Source organism: Mastomys coucha, unplaced genomic scaffold (assembly GCF_008632895.1).
Source record: "Mastomys coucha isolate ucsf_1 unplaced genomic scaffold, UCSF_Mcou_1 pScaffold4, whole genome shotgun sequence".
In the NCBI taxonomy this organism is placed as follows: Eukaryota; Metazoa; Chordata; class Mammalia; order Rodentia; family Muridae; genus Mastomys; species Mastomys coucha.
Window position 1 is genome coordinate 39350159 of NW_022196910.1, and position 10625 is coordinate 39360783.

The 10625-nt window shown below is 36.7% G+C and overlaps 1 protein-coding gene and 1 long non-coding RNA gene across 7 annotated transcripts in view; one reads left to right on the plus strand and one right to left on the minus strand.

Moving 5' to 3' along the window:
* The window catches only part of Kcnc2 (potassium voltage-gated channel subfamily C member 2), a 197835-nt gene that overhangs the window by 67768 nt on the left and 119442 nt on the right, over positions 1-10625 (plus strand). The window lies entirely within an intron of this gene.
* Positions 7412-10625, minus strand: part of LOC116076051 — a 4683-nt gene continuing 1469 nt past the window's right edge. Inside the window, exon 2 of the long non-coding RNA XR_004112788.1 lies at positions 7412-8296. This is a non-coding gene — a long non-coding RNA (uncharacterized LOC116076051). The remainder of the gene's footprint in view (positions 8297-10625) is intronic.

Genomic DNA, 10625 nt, shown 5'->3' on the forward strand with positions numbered 1-10625 from the left:
TTTATCAGAAACAAGTGTCAGCTTTTCAAAATGTGTAAAATGTGAATGAGATTCTATGTGACTGTTACTGTGTTGGAAAGAACCAGAAGTTTCCTTTATAGTCTATATATTTAGTTTTCATCGTGTAAGAGTCAAATTACTTATGAAATGACATGATGTGCAAACAGAATTTATTGACTTCTTCTGGTTTTCTTCTTTTACTTGTTTGGGTGAGTGGCTCACACATTCCATGAGTCAAAACATAGCTTTGCCCATCAGGTTTCATTTTTTAAAAAACATGATGGCTTCCATCTAGACCTCCAGACACACCAGATGGCATTGGGCAATTTAGTCAGCCTGATTTACTGTAGCCGAGTGTCCACATGCCATGAATGCCAGTGATGAGGAGTCATGGATGCCAAGATGGAAAGTCAGCAAGAGATGGGATCTGCTGAGCTTTGATGAGGGCATTAGGTGGGGAAGCTGAAATTAGACACTGTTAAAGGCTGGTGTGATAGTGGTTTGAAAAAAGACACAAAGAGTCTCAGATCTCAGCTGTCCATTCTATAAAAGCCAGTTCCATGAATTTATTTGTTTGATATACACCATTATATGTTTTTACCATCATTTTTCCTGGATGAACACATGCAGAAGGTACTTGTACAAAATCATTAAATATCAATGGCAAGAAGGAGCCTGAGGAGTCATTTACTCCCTATATACTCATCCCATGTTTGGGCATCCTAGAGATGAATCCCAGACCTCCTGGGATTCATTTTTCTGAGATTGAGTGACATCAGTATTATATGTTCTAAATGGATTTTCTTAATTTTGCATTTCTTTACAGATTAATTAAATTTCATTCTGTATGTATACCATATTCCATTATCCATTCATACTTTGATATTGAGATTGTTTCCTAACAATTTATACATAAAAAAGCAATACACATACATGTGCAAAGTCTCTCTGGTCTGAGTGGAGTTCTCTGAGTATGTTTCTAGGAGCAGAAAAGCTAGGTAGAATATGGATATAACATTGAGAAAAGAGACAAAGAACAGACACTGTTAGATGATGAGCAAGGGCTGAATCCCATGAAATGATAAGGAGGGTCCAAAGATAATTCCTTTTCTTTTTCTTTCTTTTGATATTTTCTTTATTTACATGTAAATTTCTCCATTCCCAGTTTCCCCTCCAAAAAACAAAGAAACAAACAAAAACAAACCCCTGTTGCCTCCCCCTTCCCCATGCCTGCCACCCTGCCCTCTCCCATTTTCTGGCCCTGGCTTTTCTAGTTTCAAATCTGTCACAGTTTCTCTCTTTCTTCCTTCCTTCCTTCCTTCCTCTTTCTTCCTTCCTTTCTTTCTTTCTTTCTTTCTTTCTTCCTTCCTCCCTCCCTCCCTCCCTTCCTTCCTTCCTTCCTTCCTTTCTTTGTTTCTGGTGGATAAACCTGTAAGAAAATATGAATGTATAAAACTCTAAATGAAGTTCCATAGCTTCAGAATGGTTGTTTTAACTATATAGAAGTTCACAGAGAGGCATAGAGTGTGTGTTTGAGTGGCTACCTTAACCTATCTGTGTGTTTATTTCATTACAATAAAAGTATTTTCAAAAGAAAAAGTACTAATACTTATATTAAATATGATTATGTCATATTTTATTTTTAAGGCTTATTATAGTATATGCAGATATATATTGAGATGCTCTTATATGAGAGTTTACAGCCTACTTAGTAAAAGGGATAACTTTATAATTATAAATAACTATGATGTAACCTCAAAGAACGATTGATGATTAAGAGGAGAGATCGATTCTGTTTGCCAATGTGATCAAGGACCTGTTAGGTATGTGTTGAGTGAGTAAATGTATAGGGGGTGGAGATAATGTTTCTGATACTGCAAAGGCTCAGCAACATGTGATATTTACAGAAGTGAAGTGTACCAGTGTTGACCATGAGGAAAAAAAAACAGTACAAAAGGGAATGAACTGTTAAGCAAAGAGCGAAAATTCTTTCAGTATTTCCAGGTCATTTTCAATTCTTGGGACTAAAATGGATTCTTAGTGATAAATGTCACTGTTTTGTGCTTTCTGAGTAAAGGTTACACAACAGTTCCATTGGGAACTGGTCCTAGTAGCCCCTGGATGGAGATGGATAATACCAGCATCTTAGATGTTGTGCAAGGAAATAGCATGAAGCTTAGAGAAGAAAGAGGGCAAAAGTGGTAAGACCCAGGGTGCTTTGAGAACTTTGGAAGATTAAAATCTCTATTATAAAACTAAGAATGTTAAAAAAAAAGATTTTAAAAGCACTGACTCTGGTGGCTGAACACAACTGAAAATTTTCCCAAATTTTCCTCAAGAATCTTCTACTGCAGACATTAGGAAAACTGACTTGAGGAAAAAGTGACTGAAGAAGAAGGTGTTGAGTATTTTATGTCTAAATTTAATAACCGTGCATGTTTAGTCTGATTCACCCACCTTTGTATTACCAGATTAAAATTATTAAAAATTACATGAGTAATTTTTCTAAACAGTTAATTCAAATGCTTTTTAGTTACACTTTAAATCCTGGGATGCTATTCAAAATATATATGGAATAAACATTGGCCAGTAAGTTTATGAATGTGGAGCACTAATGAGTATTGAAATAGCCTAATAGAACTAGAATATGCGTGGGAAGACATACAGTGTCCTTACTGATTGTTCTTTAATTAGAAACCTGGCAAGGAGAACTGGGCTCCACAGATGAAATTCCCAGGGAAAGCTGGAATTATCCACAGAGAGAGCATCTATGTTTCCCTGAATGATGTCATGTTACTGGAGGTGCTTTAGAGGGATGGCAGATAAGATCAGACTAATGAGCTGTGTCAATCTGTGAATGGAAACTGCTGGTAGAGGATGCTCACCATTGCACTTTAGGATTTCCAGTACGAGAAGCAGAGTGAGGAACTACAAAATAAGTGGCACACTTGCAACACACACAGATACAGAGAGAATTGGTCACATTCTCTACACATTATTAACCTTGTAAGTGAGGGAATATGGGCTTTCTTGAAATGTGTGCTAGATTCATTCAGTAATGGGTAAGTGGATTCTCTGAGTTTGTCTTCACATTTTCATTTTCTGGTAGATGTTGATAAGATGATAAAAACCCTACGTTTCCACGAGGAGTTTTTTTTTTTCTGTTTTATATAAGTCATTGAAAAAGGTTCCTCCTCCTCTCTATTAGCAATTACAATGTGGCACAAGACAAATGAGAAATGATGTCCTCTTAGAAGTCTTTGCATGATGACAAATAGAAAATTTGAATCGAAAGTTAGTCCAAAATGGAGGGAGGTAGGGAGTGGGAAAGACAGACACTGGGAATGCTGACCTAGATACCTGTTTCATGCTTGGGAATATTAATTCAGAAAGAAAATTCAGAAACTTGGAGGCTCTTTGAGTAAACTGGGCTAAATCTTAAGGAGAAACACTTCAGCTCCAGCACTGTCAGTGAATATCACGCTTGTGTTTTCAGAAAAAAAATAGAATAGAAACATAATTCCAAAACCAGCCAGTGTGTGTTCCTTGGTTGGTGGCTCTGTTTCTGGGAACCCCCAGGGGTCCAGGTTAGTTGACACTGGTGGTCTTCCTGGGGGTTGCCATCTCCTTGAGGGCCTTCAGTTCTTCCCCTAACTCTTCCATAGGACCCTGACCTCCATCGGGTGTTTGACTGAGGGCATCTGCATCTGTCTCAGTCAGAGGCTGGGTAGAGCCTCTCAGAGAGATGCTATGCTGTCCTAGATGGACTAGAAATTCAATTTCTTAACTCTGGAATGTAAAGATTTTTATTATTTTGAGTATTGTATTTGTATCATCATCTCTTATTGTTTAAGTTGTAAACTGAGAGGTGCCAACAGTTTCTTCCACATCAAAGTCCACTGCACACACTGCTTATCATCTTTCACATATGAGACATTCACATTTTTATTTACTTGGTCATTTGTACAACTTGCATGAATTATTATGTATTTTTTCATTAGTCTCTTTCATATATTATGTTATTCTTAGGCATGAGATTGCTTTGATATTCTTGCCCAGAAATTCACAATATTTATTTAAAATATTAATGTAGAAAATAAAGAGTTAATTTTGATAGTTTGCTAAGAATTTTTGAATATTCATAACAAGAATAAAACTCCCTCCATTTTCTAATTGCATTTCCAATTTTGTGGGTTTGTTTGTGCTTCCTGACCATAACGTTACATCGGGAAACTTTAAGATTATTCTTTTTTCATTTTTCTTCAGACTTTTACTTACTTGTTTATATTTATTTTATCATTTTTTGCTTGGATATCAATACAATTTTACATACAGTCAGGAAAAAGTTATTTTTAGGGAAAAAGAAATTATATTCTAAGATAATTAAATTCACACACATATGCTTTCTTATTTGCAAATAATTTTATATTAGACATCCCTGCAGAGAAATAAAATCCTCCAATCAGAAGAGGGTGATGGTCACTTACTCATGAAGACAGAAAAATTAGTACTACGTGTAGGATTTATCTGTAAAAGTAGCATTTAGTTTATTAAATAATTTGAAGTAATAACAAGACTTGTAACAAATGCAATATGATCATTATTCATTAATTTTCATGTTATTTATAATATACTGAATATTTGCTATATTCTTTTTTATTTTTTAATTTTAATTTTACTTTTTATTAGATATTTTTGTTATTTGCATGTTATATGATATCTCCTTTCCCAGTTTCCCCTCCCCAAAAACCCAAAAAACCAAAAAAACAAAAGACAACAACAAGAACAAACCCCTGTACCCTTCCCTCCCCCTGCTTACCACCCCACCTTCTCCTGCTTACTGGCCATGGCATTCCCCTACACTGGGGCATAGGACCTTCACAGGGCCAAGGGCCTCTCCTCCCATTGGCCATCCTCTACTATACATATGCTGCTGGAGCAATTAGTCCCACTGTGTGTACTCTTTGGTTGGTAGTTTAGTCCTTAGGAGCTCTGAGCGTACTAGATCATATTGTTGTTCGTCCTAAGGGGCTGCAAACCTTTCAGCTCCTTGGGTCCTTTCTCTAGCTCCTTCATTGGGGACCCTGTACTCAGTTCAGTGGATGGCTGTGAGCCTCTACTTCTGTATTAGTTGTACTGTCAGAGCCTCTCAGGAGACAGCTATATCAGGCTGGATTGTCCTTCCTTCAGTCTCTGCTCCATAGTTAGTCTCTGCAACTCCTTCCATGGGTATTTTGTTCTCCCTTTTAAGAAGGAATGAAGCACCACTCCCCACCCCATTCCACTTACATTTGTTGTACTGTTTAATCATGATGTAAAATAAACAAGATCCTGAAAAGTTTCTCATATTCTTGACAGTGGTGAGATGGCTCAGCAGGTAAGAGCACCGACTGTTCTTCTGAAGGTCCTGAGTTCAAATCCCAGCAACCACATGGTGCCTCACAACCACCTGTAATGAGATCTGACACCCTCTTCTGGTGCTGTCTGAAGACAGCTACTGTGTACTTATAATAATAAATAAATCTTTAAAAAAATTTTGGCCTCATCTTTGGTCTCCATTTCAGAAATATATATGACTAAAAAAATACTCACAATAGGAGGAAGGAACACATTGTGTATTAACTACGCTATGTGAACCAATGACTCAGGGAACCTCTAGGGCCCTCAATATCTCAGACTACGATATTTTCCATGTTGTTTTTCTATAGAGAAAGAGCACGAGCTTCATGTATCAGGCTCATACCCATTGTGTAAAGAGTCAGTAGCTAACACAAAAACCTTTCAGGTCAAGCATCTGTTCTGTTCATAATGTTAGGGATCATTTGGACTACATATTTCAGATTGTGAATTATAGAAGCGCTAAACACAACATGGTGTGGTTTTAAGAAACATATTCCTGAAATTGGATCCATAGGTGGTTTCAGGTATGCATTTCTGTGGAAAGAGTGTGAAGGCCTTCCTAAATGCAGACATTTTTGAGGCCTGCAATTTGAAGTGGGCAGGCATAGAGCTTCCCTCTGCATATATAAATTACACATTAGTTTCAGGGCATTAGCTTTCTGGTTGAGTAGTTTTTCTTCCATTAAAAACAGCTCAATATGGCCTCAGTGGGAGGGGATGTTTTTGGTCCTATGGAAGCTTGATGTTTCAGAGAAGGGGGATGCTAGAGGGGAAAGGTGGGAGTGAGTAGGTGGGAAAGCACTCTTTAATAGGCGAAGGGGAGGGCAGATGAGGTTTGTGGATGGGGGACCAGGAAGGGGAATTGACTCATTGAAATGTTAAAATATTAAATAATTAAAAAATAAAATGAAAACACCCCAATCTGGAAAGTCTAAAGTCTTTTTGTTTCATGCCAGCATTTTGTAGCCGGCTTCTATAGAGATGCATTTCCTCTGCCTTTCCCACCAGTTAAAGGTTACATGAACTGACTTGATGACGACCTCTTAAGACTGTTTGGATGATGGGCACAATATCTGTGTCAAAAAGAGGAGACCATTCTCCAGAGACAATTCACAATTTCAATACACGTGGAATCTTGGTTGCCCCGATATATCTACAGTGTATTTGCAAGATATATATATATATATATATATATATATATATACACACACACACACATACATACATATATATATGTATAGTTGTGTGTATGTGAGCATGCATGCACGTTATAAGTGTTATAATGGTAAAGAATTGTGGAATATGTTCTTGGTGGGTTATGAAAAGATATCTGATAGTTTAGTAGGTCTAATTTAGCAGTGTAGCCAACTGTTGAATAAATTAATGGTAATATATTAATGATGTGGTTGACAGTGTTCTGCCCATTCACTGATTCTCTTTGCTCTCTCATATTATACTAACACAGGATGACTCCTCTATACTACATTTGAAAGATATCTCTGTGCAATATCCTTTTAGTTTTTATTGGTTATTTTACTTATTTACATTTCAAATGTTTTCTCCCTTCCCTGTCTCCCTCTGCCAACCCTCCATCCCATCCCTCCTCCCCTTTGTCTCTAACAGGGTGCTCCCCCACCCACCATCCATTTATTTTACTGATTTTTACTTCAGGCTGTATAATTCCCTGTGGATACTTTTGACATAGTAATTTAACAAAAGCAGCTAAAAACTTAAAATGTAATTGTTAGAAGTATCAGACAACATATTCAATGCATTTATCTTTGTACAGTAAAAAATCATATTCTGCTTTTGTATGCCTTCAATGACAAGTGAAACCATTATAATTGCCATTTTATATCAGTCATATAAAAATGGGTTTTCACTGTGCATTCCAGTGTTTTCTTAGGCAATCTTTACTCCCATGTGATAATTGTCTGTCATCCATATGCCATTTTTATTATCGACTGGGGAGTATGCCTACACAAGAACAAGAACATAGCTGACACTTAAATTAGTTCTAAATGTTTAATTAAAACTTCCATCAAAACATACCATACATACTACAAATTTTCAAGAAGACTTGCAGAAGATTTTGTGGGAAGGTTTTACTATTATTTTGCATATGAAGCAAAAGGAATCAATGTGAAATTCCAAAGAGTTAGTGGCTGCATTTGCAAGAGGTGGCTTTGAAAAGGAAAGGTGTGGAGAGACAGTTTGGGAGCAAAGGACCAGAGGACAGTGGGGACCTTGAGTCCAGAACATTAGAGACTTCTAATAGATTTGTGTGTGTGTGTTTGTGATGTGTATGAAGATGGAGGTCAACCTCAGGTATCATTTTTCAGGAGTTGTCCTCCTTGTATCTTGGGAGGGTCACGTTTATCCTAGTTTGGTGATTAGACAAGGCTGGGTGGTATCTGTCCATCTCTGCCTCCCCAGCTGATACCATACTTGTCTTTTTCCAAAAGTAGATGGTGGAGTTCTGGTCTCCGATCCCAATGCCTGGATCACAAGTACTTTGACAGAGCTTTCTCTTCAGCTGATCTATTGAAATTTAATGCTCAAGTGAAGATTCAGGAGAGCTCAGGCTCAAAAAGAGGTAAACTGTTAGTTAGTTTAGAAAGATAGCAACTGAGTGTCGAGCCAGTGATATGTCAACCTTCACAAGGTCAAGAAGTTAGGATCATATCCAGATTGGTAGCCCATTTAACACCGATGTTTCTAGTCAGATGCTGCAGTTGAAGGAAGAGACACAGTTGGTGAAAATCTAAGAAGTCTGGCTGTCTTCCAGGAGCACAGCAGCTGGTACATGTGCTTGTTCGGAGATTGGAGAGGGGCACTAGACTGTGAGAAATGCCACACAAGTTCAGGAGAGGAGGTGAAGCCACAGAAGACCATCCTTTCATTTTGCAAATAAGGAAACAAAAAGCCTTAATTACAAAGTTGGTCCAGTCTCTTGGAATTAGATGGTAAATCTGTCTACCTCCAGGGTGGTAGTCTTTTAATAGCAACACCATATCTATAGGCTGCAAATACTGACTCACGAAGCTACTGATCTAGTTGCTCAGCTTTGTGCAACCCTCAGATTCATTCAAGAATTAAAAATGGGTCTAAGGTTGCTAAAATTTTGGTTCCCATACCAAACAAAAAGTTAAAGAAAAAGAAAATAGGGTGTGATTATCTAATCATTTTACCTATTTTCTTTGGAAGAAAAGTTTAGATTCCCTTCCTTTGAGCTTGGGCAGTCTAACTGTGACTTCTGTGAAGTGTCACTGTATGACTCCCCTGACTAGGTTGTCACAGATAAGACAGGTAAAGTAATGGTTTTCCTAGGATGCTTGCTTCTTAAAAGGAGCTTATTCTGCAACACTTTGCCTACATAACCATTGCAGTAGCTTCAGAGAAAGGCCCTAGCCTACCCCAAATGGATCCCCAGATGACAAACTGACCCTTTACTAACACCAGGGAATCAACTAGAGGGTGGAGCCTGGAGCCCCCATTCAAAATACAACCCTGATGCCTCTGATCAGTAATGACGTGGGTCTCCCTTAATTGAGATTTGTGATCCAAAATAACGACTGATAGTTCACAATACTACATTTAGGAGATGAATTGTCATATTACAGACAGATGATTATTTACTTGAGTAGTAGTTACCAGGGAGGTCATACGTTGAAGAAACTGCTTGGTCTGTAGGTATTGTTGTGATATCATTCATTCAAAACTAATTTTCAACTTATGAATTGAACTCTTAGATCTATCATTCATTGTGTGATCTTGAACAAGTCTTTCTAACTTTTTCTGTTGCAAGATCTTTTTTTCCCAGAGGATATTCAAGGATATGGGTTTATACATTGGCACTCAGCTACAGCCCAACCTGGAATTGGAGTTCAGACAACTCTTGTTTTTTTTTTAACTTTTATTGCATTATGATGAGAAAAGTTACATGATTTCAATTTATCTGAATTTGTTAACATTTAAAAATGTATTTTAATTCACATTCTTGCTTCCCTTTTGTACCACTGCTCCTCCCATACACCCCCCCTTCAATACCTACAATATCTTTTTTGTCATATTCCTTAAAATTTATAAAATACTATAACAATAAAAATAAGTATTATAAAAGTTGTTTGATATAAAACAACAATCAATTTAACAGTCTTATGTAGATGCTCATCTACAGCAATAGTGAAAATACATTTTCTCAATATAAATTTTAAATAACTCCAAACATATTAGCTGTATACTTAAAAATAATACATAACTACTAGTATTTTCTTAAATGAACATGAATATATAAAGTCTTTTTGTTTGTTTTGTATTTAGTAAAGTTTAAAATCTTGGCTCTTACTGTGGTACAAGCCCAAAATAAGAACAATTTTTAGACATTGGGTTTCATTGTAATAAGGCTATATTTCAATGACTCTCACATCACCAAAGGATTTTACCTCCATCATAGCTGAGAGTTGATAGTTCTGCTGCATCAAGAAATGAATTGTTGGCTCGATTTTTGGATACAGACTTCCTGCTATGGTCAAAGCTATTTGACTTGAGTGAGTGACTTCATTCTCAGCCCACAGAGAACAGGTTACATTCATTTAAGAAACGGTATAGGTATTAAGATGGTCTATCCATAAAGTCATTCGCCAACTGTTTCAATGAACAATGGTTCTGCTTGGAGGGTGGCACAGACATTAGGTGAGGGTAAAAATTTGGTTCATTAGCTGTGATAATTTGGAAAAGCATTCATCTCAGAGAAAGAGTAACTTATAAAGTCCTCTTCTTCAAACTTGATACAATAGTTACAAAAGTCAAGCAAATCTTCAGTCTCACTCTTTGTTGTTCTCTTACAAGCCCCCTTCCAATTTATTTGTCTGTTTCTTTTGGGTATATAAATACTTTTAAAATATGTAAGCTGTTCTGAACACCACAGTATAGTATAAAAATGTGAAATCAACAATATACTAATAGGCTGAGATAGGAGAAACAAGATTTCAAGACCCTTATGTTGTACACAGCAAGACACTGTCACAAACAAACAAGCTGACAGTGTATATAGATTGTACAATGTTGGACCTATTTCTCCAATTACCGAATTAGAGAGATCATTGGATAACAATCAACAAATTTCCAATTCCTCACATTATTGGATTTCAATTGATTAGGTTATGTTGGTAATATTAATTTTCAAATTAATATATTAAGAAAAGTAATTGTCACTTCCTGTT